This window comes from Motacilla alba, chromosome 1 (assembly GCF_015832195.1).
Source record: "Motacilla alba alba isolate MOTALB_02 chromosome 1, Motacilla_alba_V1.0_pri, whole genome shotgun sequence".
Classification (NCBI taxonomy): Eukaryota; Metazoa; Chordata; class Aves; order Passeriformes; family Motacillidae; genus Motacilla; species Motacilla alba.
In genome coordinates, this window is record NC_052016.1 from 42,599,247 (window position 1) to 42,612,038 (window position 12,792).

At 38.1% G+C, this 12,792-nt stretch overlaps 1 protein-coding gene across 33 annotated transcripts in view; it reads left to right on the plus strand.

Moving 5' to 3' along the window:
• Positions 1 to 12,792, plus strand: part of DLG2 (discs large MAGUK scaffold protein 2) — a 981,924-nt gene that overhangs the window by 594,958 nt on the left and 374,174 nt on the right. The gene's annotated exons all lie outside the window — the stretch shown is intronic.

The following is a 12,792-nucleotide window of genomic DNA, read 5'->3' on the forward strand; positions in this document are numbered from 1 at the left end:
TTCTGGGAAAAGAAATTGGGAATGACAATTGGACTCAGGTGAATTATAGTATATTATATATACCAAATTTGTAGTTTATGTTTACAAAAACTAGTCTTTCTTTAAAAAAAGAAAAGTGATTTTCTTAAGGCTGTCATCCTTACCAGCAACATGGGTATTTCCTTTTAGAGCCGTGCACACCCTGCTAGTGTAATAAAAAGATTCCTGGATGCACAGTGTATCTTAAAATGGCGCATCCCTTCACGTGTCTCTCTATCCTTCTTTTGTAGATGGAAATTGCTCATGATAAATAACAGCTCAAACTAATTGACTTAATATTTTCCTATTAATGCGTCTTCTTTTTTATGACTTCTAGGAAACAGATTATCCTAAAATAAATGTGTGTTCTTATTAGATTTTTAAAAATCTGGTTTTTTACAAACATTTGATATTGTTGTTGTTTAGACTGTAAAATCAGCTATAGTTGAAGATAAAGAACATAGAAAAACACAAAGCAAACACATCACAAAGAGAGTAACAGACTTAAATGATTGGAGGAAAGAAAAACCACAAGTACCACAAAGCTAGCCAGCCAGAATCTAATCTTTCTTCTTGCATCATCTTAGTTCTCTTTTAGAAGCTCCTAATTAATGTCTCTCATCTGTCGTGTTTTGTCCACATCTGTTTCTTATGATACCAATACATAAGCCTAATTATTTACCTACACCAATCATGTTGCTGGGTTCTGTGTTTCAGAAGACTGTTGATGAGGAAGTTTAATAGGGGTTGTCGTGGCCCGTTTGTTACTGACAATTCATAAAACTTAGAAATTATGGTGCATAGCACAGGTAAAGATCACAGCCAAGAGCAATTTAGAAGAATGACAGTGCTCTAAAGCAGAAGAGAATTAAGTCCCTTGATGGGAATATGAACTATTGGGAAGGCTGAAAAAGTTAAATAGTATTTTTTTGTTCATTTGCATGCAGCTTTTTTAAAAGGCTTCCTATAATTTCTGTCTCAGTTTTCCATCCCAACATCAAAACCATCTGCTATGGTCTCACTTTCAATAGGTCTGTCTGGCTTTTCTCCTGTATTTTGATGAGACATTTTATACTTAGTGTTCTCTAGTCTTCCAGAAGGGACACCGTGAGCCCCAGTTCTCGTTTTCAGCACTGGACCTGTGCCCAGGATCCTCTGCAGCTACAGTGTTAGAATTCCTAAATACAGATGCAGTTACACTAGTGACAAGATGCTCAGTCAGTATGATTTATTCCCTTAACACATCCTATCAATACTTACACACTTTTATGCCACTTTTGTACTAGAGTTCCTTTCTCTTAAATAATAAAGAATAAATGACCAAACACATTCAAGAGAAATGTTGACAGTAGGCTGAGAAGTGCCTGTGGGCTGTTTCAGTCTCCAGCACATGATGTGAACTGGATAAATAAACAGAAGGTGCTTACTGTAGAAACAGACAACTCTGAATTAGTCACCTTGCTCTTCCTAGCCTGGGAAGAGTTATTTCTCTTAGATATGGGACACAGCAGCGCCACCATAGAGGGACTTATTTAACACTAGACACTAAGAAGCACTTCACCTTGACCTGTCTGCTGAGCCCAGGCCACCATAGTGCCCCACAGAACCTGGGGTGTCTGCTTTACAAATAGGCATTTCCTTCTGCTCATGATTTGCATGTTTGAGCATTCTCTAAAATGAGACACAAGAACAAGCCATGAACAAATGATGAGGGAGTGGGCTAGGAGACCTTTTCTTTGTTACTCTCAGGAGTAATGCAGTTTGATTTTGTTTGGTTTCATTCTGTATTTCCTCTGCAAGGGAGATGCTGTAGTCATCAGGCCAGATCCGCCTTTGCTTCTGTGTGCATCCTCTCCTGGTCCAGGGATCCTTCCCAATACAGATTTAGTGACAGCATGTAGTGGATTGGCTCTGGCCAATAGCCAAACAACCTTCTCACTCCTCTCTGCTGTGGGTTAGGAAGAAAATAAGAGATATAAAAGTAGAAGAAAATGGGTTAAATAGGGAAAGCAAAAGTTGCATGTGCAGGTAAAGCAAAAGAAGAAATTCATTCACTGCTTCCCAGCAGCAGGCAGATCTTTAGCAAGTAAAGCAAAGCTTCATCAGCTGTAGCAGTTATTTGGGAAGACAAATACTGTAACCATGAATGTTCTCCCTTGCTCCTCCTTTTCCTGAGCTCTTACTGCAGAGCACCATGTGATATGAACTATTCCTTTGGTCATGTGGGGTCATCTCTCCTGGCTAGGTCCCCTCCAAACCCTGTACCCACCCCCAGCCAACTTGCTACTGGGACAGGAAGCGTAAAATTGAAAGGAGAAAAAGCCTTGATGCTGTGTAAGCTCTCTTCAGCAATAACCAAAAGTCTGGTGTATTATCAACATTGTTTCAGCCACACATTGAATTATTGCTCCACATAGGCTACTATGGAGAATAAACTCCATCCCAGCAAAACCCCATACAGCCTATAATATTGTGTACAGCCTGTAACATAATGAGATGTTAGGGGAGTTTTGCCTCTCTTTTAAATATTTGGAAATACACTGACAAATCTTCCAAACTGGATGAGTGAAGTGTATGATAGTGCAGCCATCATCATATAATTTATTTTACAGGAAATGTAATTTAGCGAATATGCCCTAAAATATTTTTTCTGGATGAGGTCAGTTCAGAGAGATAACAAAAAGCTAGACTTAATTATGACTTTGAAACTTGAGCTTGTGTCAAATAGCTGCATTATCAGCACTGTTAGGACTTCCAGGCATACATGGGGGAAGACTCTAAGTGCCTAGGAATGTCTTTGGTGAATCTTTAAGTATCCTTAGAGTTAACTAGCTAGGTATTTGCACTTCTGAAAGGCACTACTGATTTTTAGTTGCCATAAAATAAACTTCTGACACCCTGAGAAAAAAATTACTTTATGGATGGGAGAATTCAAGTTAAATGATTGTATTTCCTATCCAAAGCTAAAAGGAGCCTTGGTGTAAGATGCTGATCCTCTCTCAGAACTGTGGAGTGTTTAAAACACCCAGAAGTGCTGTTCCTTGGGGCTATAGTGATCTTAGATTCCTGCTATTCATCCCTGTTTTTCAGCTCTCATTGCCAAAGTAAATTTGAAGTCCAGGAAGACTGGATGGAGAGAACAAGGATTTTTCAGATCCTACTAATTGGGTCATGGTTCTAATATTTACATTCTTTTTTTTTTTTTCATACTCTCTCTTTCTCTAGTCTTAGATGGTTGTCCTTGAATTCTTTTGAAAAGACAGGGGGATATATAAGCAAGTGATATATCTCAAGAAAACTTTTGACATAATAGTTTTTGATTTCTGACTGTAGAGATTTTCTAAGATACTTTTCATGACAACTAGTTAATGCTGTCCACTCACGTTTGCACAAAAAAAGTGCTGCTTAAAAGAAATAAAATAAATTTTTATTTTATTATTTTCTTCTTAAATAATGGTAATTTTCATTGCCTTTACCATAACAAAATTAAGTAACCAATTTTATACCACATAGAAATTATTTCCAAATTTAGGCACTGGAATAAGTGCAGATTTTCAAATTTTGGTGAATCAAAATGGTATTTTTTTTCTGTAATTACTAACCACAACCTGACAGATCCCTAAATAAGGTCAGGCTATTTTTAGTGTTGTTACATGCTAGATGGAGACTTCTCATGATTTCATTAGGCTGTTGGCACAACCTGTGTCATTGTTTCGTTTTACAGGATGTACCCTCAATGCATTTCCAATTCATTAACAGCTCTGCTCATCCTCTCTGCCATCTTCCTCCAAAAATTCCAGTGTTTTTGGGAGATTCCTCTCACAGTGATGGTCAGCATTCACAAGGCATGTTCACGTGTCATCTTTGCTCTGGTCCCTCTGAGAGAAATTTCCTTGTTACAGTTGGTATACAGCTGGTAAACTAAGTGATTTGTCTCATTAACCCTCTAATGATTTGAAATCACATTATTAAACATTTAGCAACTGTTGACATTCTTCAAACCTTTCAGCTCAATAGTTTAGGAAAAAAATCATCCTTTGTGGGACTGGTTTTCATCAGTATGCTTTTTTTAGATGAGATAAAAGAAAAGGCTTTATTCTATTATTCTATTATAACTTGGGCCTGCAGAAAACAACTGAAGAAACTGTTAATTAAGTTTGTTTCTAGGTTCAGTGGTTTGAAAACTTTGGCTCACCAAGCTTTGGACGTGGGAATAAATTTGATAGGAAGCTTCGATGGTACAAAACGAATTACTCTGTGACATTTTAAACACAATTAAACATTTGTGGGAGTTTGTTTGTTCTCTATTCTTTTGCTCTAAATTTTAGATCTCTTTGTCTAATGAAAAGTATTAATTTAATAACATGTGAATCATCTCATTTTCTCTGTTGCACAGAATAGGCCTTATTTTTTTTTTTCATTTCCAAAAAGCTGCATAGTTGAGTTAAAAGTAGCTATAAGGTTGTCTTTGCTGCATCACTTATAGAAATGGAAGGGAGCCTTTCCATTTATCTTATGATGGAATTTTATTTGCCTTTCATCTTAACAAAAAAATTTAGGGAATTTCACTCAGGTACTGTGGTTGTTCCCTTCCTCTCCCATCTCGTCACAGCAACAAGATCTAAGGAATACGTACTTTAATCTCCTTTCAGTTACAATGAATTCTTCATATTTCTTCAGTTTCACATTGTTCTTTCAAAGTATCATTTTTGTATTATTACTATTTTGGCTTATTGTTATCTTATTATTGGTTTGATTTGCTAACTGTACTGCCTGTGCTGAGTTCTGTGAAGATACATGTAAGACGTGTCCTGAAGAAGTAATTTTCAAACTGTGTTGGTTATGTTTTCATGAGCTGTAATCAAATCTTTGTATTGTTTTACCCTTGCCTGAGTGTGGCTGCAGAGAGGGCTGTGCAGCTGCCTTGGTGCATTCCAGCTTAGGAACGCTGCGAGCTCAGCCCCTGCTGGGGCAGGGCATTGTGGGGGCCAGGATGATGCCAAAATGGGGAGTTCTGGAAAACTTTCAGCTTTCCTCTCTGCCATTCAACTGTTGCACCTAGATTTAGCACATTAGAAGGAGGCACATAAAAGCTTAAACAAAGGCTGAAAAGAAAAATAAATTCTTCCTGTTCTGATGTTGTGGATGGAATTGGGCACTTTACTCTCAAGTGAGAAGAAACTCTATTTTATTGATGTAAGAGGACTTCAGTGGTAAATGCAGCAGTGGTTTAACAAGAATGAATGGCCAGGTATACTTGAGCATTTACTGGATAGAGAACAGTCAGAATTTTGGGGGAATCTTCCTATTGAGCCATGAGGTTCAGAAAGGACCCCCTTCTGTTCCAAACTTCCTTTCAGAGGGGAGTTTAGGTGCAACTGGATCCAGACTGTCTCAGCCTTGGCCAATGGTTGATGTCTAAGGGATTATATATTTGCAATCACTTAGAATCAATTTGGTTGGAAAAGGCCTCTGAGATCATCAAGTCCAACCTTTGATCAAACCACAGTGTCAACTAGACCATGGCACTAAGTGCCGCATCCAGTCTTTTCCTAAACACCCCCAGGGACAGTGACTCAACCACCTCCCTGGGCAGCCCATTCCAATGTTTAATCATCCTTTCTGAAAGATTGCCAAGTTTCAGTGTGCTTATTCCCAATTCACTTACCAACCATCTGATGCAGTAAGGCATCTCGTAACCTTGAGAGGCATTCCTACTCAAGGGGAAATCCTGGTGTGCAGCCCACTGCCATGCAAGAGAGCAGGCCCTGGGCTGTCTACCCTTCATGGAGTAATATGTAGTCATATTTGTGTACTGACTACAGGTCCTACTTTCTTCCAAATTTGCCTTGAGTTGGACAGTGACCAGCCTTCTGGTTAGCTGGGTGTATTGCCCAAATGTTGTTCTTGCCTATCCTGTTGTTATCTATCTCCCCCCAAGTCCAGCTGGGGCCAGATTGAACCTTCAGCACCAGATACATCCTTGACTGACCACCACTTAGGGTTATTACTTGAGCAGGAGTTATAATGGAATATAAAAGGTTGGGGATGGGAGCACATTGCCACACGTGATTGTAAAAAGAATGAGGAAACTGTGAATTTCTCAGCACAGTCAGTGTTCAGTCAGTGAAAGGCTTTTATTGGATAATAAGAATGTAGGTGCATTATAGACCTAGAAAAGCAAATTGGAGAGGGTAGGTGGCCTTTATATTTTTACAATAAAGCAAGTGTTTACATAATTCATGTTAAATGTCATATATGACTGAGCTGGTTTTGGCTGGGGTAGTGTTATTTTTCTTCATAGTTGAAGGAACCGTGGGTTTCGGGCTGTAAATCCCCCCGGCTAGTTTGGGATTTAAGCCAGCACGGATCCTACGTAGACGAAGCGACGGACGAGAAGCGCTCTTTCTCCACGTGGTTCTGATGTCCTGTTTTATTAGCTGGAAAGGGACATCTGCATCAGAGACCATCCAGGTGAAAAAAGAGAGCAAATTCCAATTCCAAGGGACATTTATACCCGCGGAATGGAAGGCAGGGACGGAAGGCCGCAGCCAATGGGACACCAGTGAGGAGGGGCGAAGGGAGGGGCTGCAAGGGACAGATCATCTTACCAAGGGAACAGACCACCTGAGGGAAAGGGGAAACATTCATCTAACATAACACCCAGTGCAGCATCTAAGTAACTATTCAGTGCATCACAACACATAGTGGCTGGTGTGAGGCTGTTTTGGATTTGTGCTGAACACAGGGTTGCTAATATAGGGGTAATTTTGTTGTTGCTGAGCAGGGCTTACACAGAGCCAAGGCCTTTTCTGCATTTTGTGCTGCCACACTGGTGAGAGAGTGGGGGGTGGATGGGAGGCTGGGAGGAGACACAGCCAGGACAGGTGACCCCAACTGCCCAAAGGGATATTCCAGGTGGTGTGACATCATGCTCAGTGTATAAAGTGGGGGGGAAAGGAGGAAGGGAGGGACATTCAGAGTAATGGCATGTGTCTTGCCAAGTCAAGGTCTCCTAGAGATGGCTGAACTGCCCATGGGAAGCAGTGAATTAACTCCTTGATTTACATTGCTTGTGAGTGTGTGTCTTTTGCTTTCCCTACCAAACTGTCTTTATCTCAGCCCACAAGTTTTTTACCTTTGACCACTCCAATTCTCTCCCAGTCCTGCTGGTAGGCGAGTGAGCAGTTGTGTGGGTCTTGGCTGCTGGCTGGGATTAAACCACAACAATGACTATGTATAATGAGCAAATTTTTGAGGACAGGCGTAATAGATGATGAAAAAGAAATTTTGGTCTAAAAGGATAGGATCAGAATTTTTACAAAAGTAGGAAACTCATGGAGTTTGGATTTTATTATTAATATTATATTGAAATATATTAAAATACCATCATGTAGGTATATATTTTTTCCATTGATTTCTCAGAGTAAATTTGTTGCTTCTTTCCTAAATAGTTTGATCCCAGTCTTGAAAGTCAGATTACACACCTTATTATCTCTAATGACTTATGCTTTTCCGGATTCTTAACCTGCATTTTTGTTTATTATTCATACGAATCTTTCAGCCTGTCATTAATGTGCATTGCAATGGAAAAAGCTAAAGCTGATAGAACTCTGTGCTAGTCTTTTAAAGCTGCATTGGCTTGGCTTGTGTGTTTGCCCTTGAATTGTATCACAGCAATGTTTTTTACCCTGGCAAACACTGCTGTATTCTGCATGTAATTGTTTCTGCAATGGGATAAGACATTTTTCTTTTATAATAGGAGTATTGAAGGCTTGATTTAAATAATGTTTATAAAATATTTTGTGATCATTAGTGAAAATGGTTCAACAGAACACAAAACTAATGAACTAATATAAAACAGCTCCCCTTAAATATGCAAAAATAGAAAAGTTTTCATCCTGCTGTGTGATGACCTAAATGGATTTTAGTGTGACAGCATAAAAAAATATGCTGCTTCTGTTGAAATGCCAAAGCAAAAGTACGGAATGGACCTTATGATTTACTTTGCCTCTTTTTCATACCCACTCTTTTTCTACCTGAAAATAAATTTATTTCAAGCCTTTTCTTTTAAAATATTCTGTTTTAAAAAGAAACATCTTTTAAAGAAAGGCCAGAGTGATTCTGAAGCAAAAATGTGATTTTTTTTTGTTTTCAATGTGTTTTGCTTTAAAACTATGAATGCATATTCAATATTTAAGCCTTCTTAAAGACACAATTTTTAATTAAGGGAAAAAGCTTTACTTTCAAGTAAAATAACATCATGATTTTAGGGGATTTCTTTTATTTTCCGTAGGAATGAACACTACATTGCCTATTTGAGTGCTATGTATCATAATACATAAAAAATAAAAAATCCTTCTTTGTGTCTGGATGTAGGTAGAATTACCAACATCCTATCAATCCAACAAGTAAATGCCTCCCTTGGTCACGTATCTAATTATTCCACTTCTATTCTCTGAAATTATCATACTGTCCATTTTCAATTGCCTATGAATAATGCTGGACTTTGGATTCAATCAAGGAGTTCTTTCTATGGATGTTTGAAATGTTGCAATTAGCAGACTGGGAGAGAGGAGCTTATTGAACTGTAGAGATCATATCCTGCACTCATTTGTATCCCTTGGCTTCAGGTGGACGCAGCATAGAGAGCGGGTAATGCTTCATGCTTTTTGGATTTGGAGTGCAAGTACTTCAGCATTTCACTCCAGAGCATGGGTGTGCATTTATCAGTCTTAGTTCTAACACTCTTAAGTTTGTAAAGCAGACTTTTGGACAAAAAACTACACTTGCCAACACGTTTTTGGATAGCCACTATCGGGTCCTTTGGGTGACAATGTAATAAACCCCTTGAAAGAGGGTACAGTGCTTTGCTTTTTGCAAAGCACTTTTTGCAAAGTCTGTTCTTGCTGGGCCACTCTTATCCTTGTTGCCTCTGCTGGAGGAAGCCAGTTAGGCTTTGCACTGTCTGGTATTTTCATAACCCTGAGAAAAGTCATATATGCTATAAACATATGGGGGTGTGAGACTATGCACATATCCCTCCTCTACACCCATCCATACTTAATTTTTAATTTGCCTGTTATGTTGGCACATGCTGCAGAATGCAGTGTATGCCTGTTAAAGTTTTTTGAAGCACTTGGAGATCTGAGGCAGCCTTAAATTGCATGGACCAACCTGACCTAAATCACAAGTCATTTCAATTTGGTTTTGTCATTCTCTGCCTACCCTTTAATCAGTATTTCCTTTTGTATGAGTCTTTATATATTATGCTACCACGGCTAACCTTACTGGGTATTGTAGCAGTAGGCTAAAGTCAGATGGGTTGGTAGGTTTGCAAGGATCCCGTGGCTAACATAACCAAATATGGTTTTATAGTACAATTCATGGTCTTAAACCATCAAGCCCATTGTCTTTTTCACAAAATACTCGATTACAATAGATATGTATGTATGTATAAAATTAAGACCCGTGGCAGGGAGATGGGAACTCGATGACCTTTAAAGTTACTTCCAACTCAAACCATTCTGTGATTCTAAGAAGCTGATAAAGCTCTTCAAGTACACAAGGCTTTTTTTCCATAGCAGTAGCTTTATTTTGAGTTAGTTTGTCATGAAGTTGAAGTTCTGAAGGTGTTTGGGAAACAGCATAAAGAGTGCAAGTGAATAACTACTTACAGATCTTAATTTTTTTATTTTTTGTGATCCAAGACAATGAGACTTGTATTGGTCAGTATTCTCTGTATTAGAAAGGTGTAGAACTTAACTGAAAGCTGCTGTGAAAAAATGAAGAGCTAGCACAGATGTCATCATCTTGTTGGTTTTAATTATACAAAAGGAAGAAAGCTTTCCTTTTTCATAAGACTTCATTTTGGAGGATTTCAGATTAATTGCTGTCAGAGACAGATGTGTTCCTTTGACCTTGGATAATCTAAGAAGTAAAGAGAAAGTGACTGTTCAATATTGAAGAGAAAGCTTGTTTTGATGAGAAGCGGAAAAGAAAAATCTTCCTTTCATGTCTTATTGGACATACAATGTTTTGATTACAATGGTTTTTCACTTATTTAGGATGAAGTATGTCTGAAATTTATTTTACAAGAACTCTTCTTTGTAATTTTAACAATATTTTTTATGTGTAGAATTGTTGAATATTTTGCTTTGCAAACTACCTGTTCAAGTTCAGCCAAGGCAAGGTTCTTATCCTGGCAGCACAGAATGCAACATCAGTAATAACAATGGATAAAAAATATACCCTTAACTTGTGATTTTTTTAGGTACTGCTCTTAACATTATTCACTGTGTTTTTCATAGCAGCATTTTTCCTGTTATTTATGATAACTTTCTAAAAATTTTAGAATAGCTAGAGTGTGTTCTTACTCGTTCACTACAACAATATTTAAAGATGTCAATGGAACACCGTTCTCTTTTAACAAAATTGTAAAATTAGCCATTTAAATGCTCTTATTTTCCCCCATTGTTAGCCAGGGATTTCCTGATCCATGCTATAAAACTAGCACAACTTCAACACTGTTTCAGCAAATAGTCTGAAGTCCCTACTGTTGCAAATTGTGAGTGTAGACATTTTGGGATTATGAGTTATTTCTAATCCACATTTTACACAATAAAACCTCATGCTACTTTTAATGCGGTGACTCAGACTTGATAGTAAATTGCATTTTTAATCACTGTTTAGATGACCTAGCATAGAGGAGGAAACCCAAATATGACACAGATAATATCTGTTTTCCTGATCTTAGATATTGCAGCCCTCCTAATTTTGTATAGAAGATTGGCTTAGTTTGAAGGCAATAGAAAATAAAGATTCCTACATGAGATAAATTTCCACTTGTTGAGGTTATTAGTAAAGAGAAATAATAACTGTAGTGCATTTCTTTTGTATCTCACATTAACATAGTCAATGAGTGTCGAGTAATTTGCGCCTGTAAATTTTTTGCATAAAGATGACAAGAGTTTAAAATTCTGGATTCTTTTTAGTCATAAATTATTTGTGCTGAGTACGTTATGTTTTATGTTTACTAGGCTGAAACATTTTACTGAATATTGGCAATATTGCTAATGAAACGTTGGCAAACATTTTACTGAATGTTGTCCTTTGCTCAGCTTAAGTGAGCAATAGTGTGGCCATAACAAAAGTAATCTTGTCTGATGTCCAAATTGAGCTTTTAGGCTTTGCAAAGGTGATGGAAATGTGAGTATAGCGCACTGTGATTTTATCTTGATACTATTGAGCTATACTAATTTTTCAAATAATATGTCCAGTGCAAGGTTGATTAATCACTTAGATGTCACCATAGTCTTTCTCTTTAGTAGAAGCAGGTGCGTGGTATCTTGGTAGTGCTCTTTCTTATTCTAAAAATACCAAAAGTCCTCAACTGTCCATATGACCCCTTGGTCTTTCCCTAGAGGAGAAGTGTAATTTGCAGCTGGTGCTTTCAATACTGTTTAATTTCTTTTTAGAAGCATTGTGTACTAGTTTAGAGTTGGTTTGTAAACTAAGTCAGAGAAGTGTTCTTTCATTCCCCAAGAATTTGAATTTCATGCAGAAGGACACAAATATATTCTAGTTTGTGAAACTTTTTTCTGTATATCTTGGAATTGTTGCAAGATATTAATCTTTCTTTCAAAATAAGGACCAATCTCCAGGAGCCATCTTCATGTCTTAGGGAGACTGATCTTATCAATAAGGCAGGTTGATCAGAACTGGGCATCCCTGTTTCAATCATGTCTCAACGAACTTTGTCTCTATATGCAGATCTTCTGAAAGAAAATAAATTATACTTTACTTTCTCTCCAGTTCTTTAATTCCATATATTTTTGATTTTTGGCTGTAGGTAAAATCAAGTTTGTTTATATTTTGTAGAAATTCCCCTGCTTTACTAAAGTTAAAGTGATAATATTGTATAAGGTCCACCATTGGTTACACTTTGAGCACAGTTTATTTCCAGATATTTTTCTAGCCATTTTTTTCCCCTGCTGTTTCTTGTGAAAAATGAATCAAGAAAATTGTAAGAATAGCTTTTCCTGTCACATTCATCTTTCTGCTTGGGTGAAAATAGGAGATACATAGCAACGAGTATGAGTCTGCAAAGAATTTTTTTCTCAGTTTAGAATCACATTGAGTCATAGTCCATATAACAAAAAACTTCTATGTTTGCAATATATGTGAAAGAAATTACTGCAAGATGTTAGAGGGTTGCTAAATTTGCTAGCCTGATGGAAGCAAGTCTGTTGTGACTCCATGCCACAGTGCTCAACTAGTAGCAAGGTCGGCGCTGTATTCCCAGTAAGCACACAGACAAACAGAAGGCATTCAGGTAGAGACAGGTCTGAGCAGAACAGCACAGCAGTCAGTGCCCACACAAAAAAAAAGTGGCCTCCTCATGTCCCCGTGCGTATGTGTGTATTCATGTGTGTGGTGTGAAAACTGCCAGGAGCTGGATTTTGGACACTTGGTCAGCTCAGGAGTGCTGGCTCCAGATCCTTGCTGTTCCAGATGCTGGCCCCTGATTCTGCAACCCCTGTCCAGCTGCTGGTTCAGATTCCTTTGCACAAACCAACACACACACCCTGTGGGACTCTGATTCCTCCTATAATGGAGCTGCGACACACAGCATGCAGTAACTGACCCTGGATCCTTGCCCTTACTCCTGCACAGTAAAACGCGCACACACGCACTCTGAAATGAGTCGCAGTTAATCCCTGGATCCTAAAGTCTCTCGGGCAGTTGCCTTTGATCCCTTGTCCCTTCAGTAGC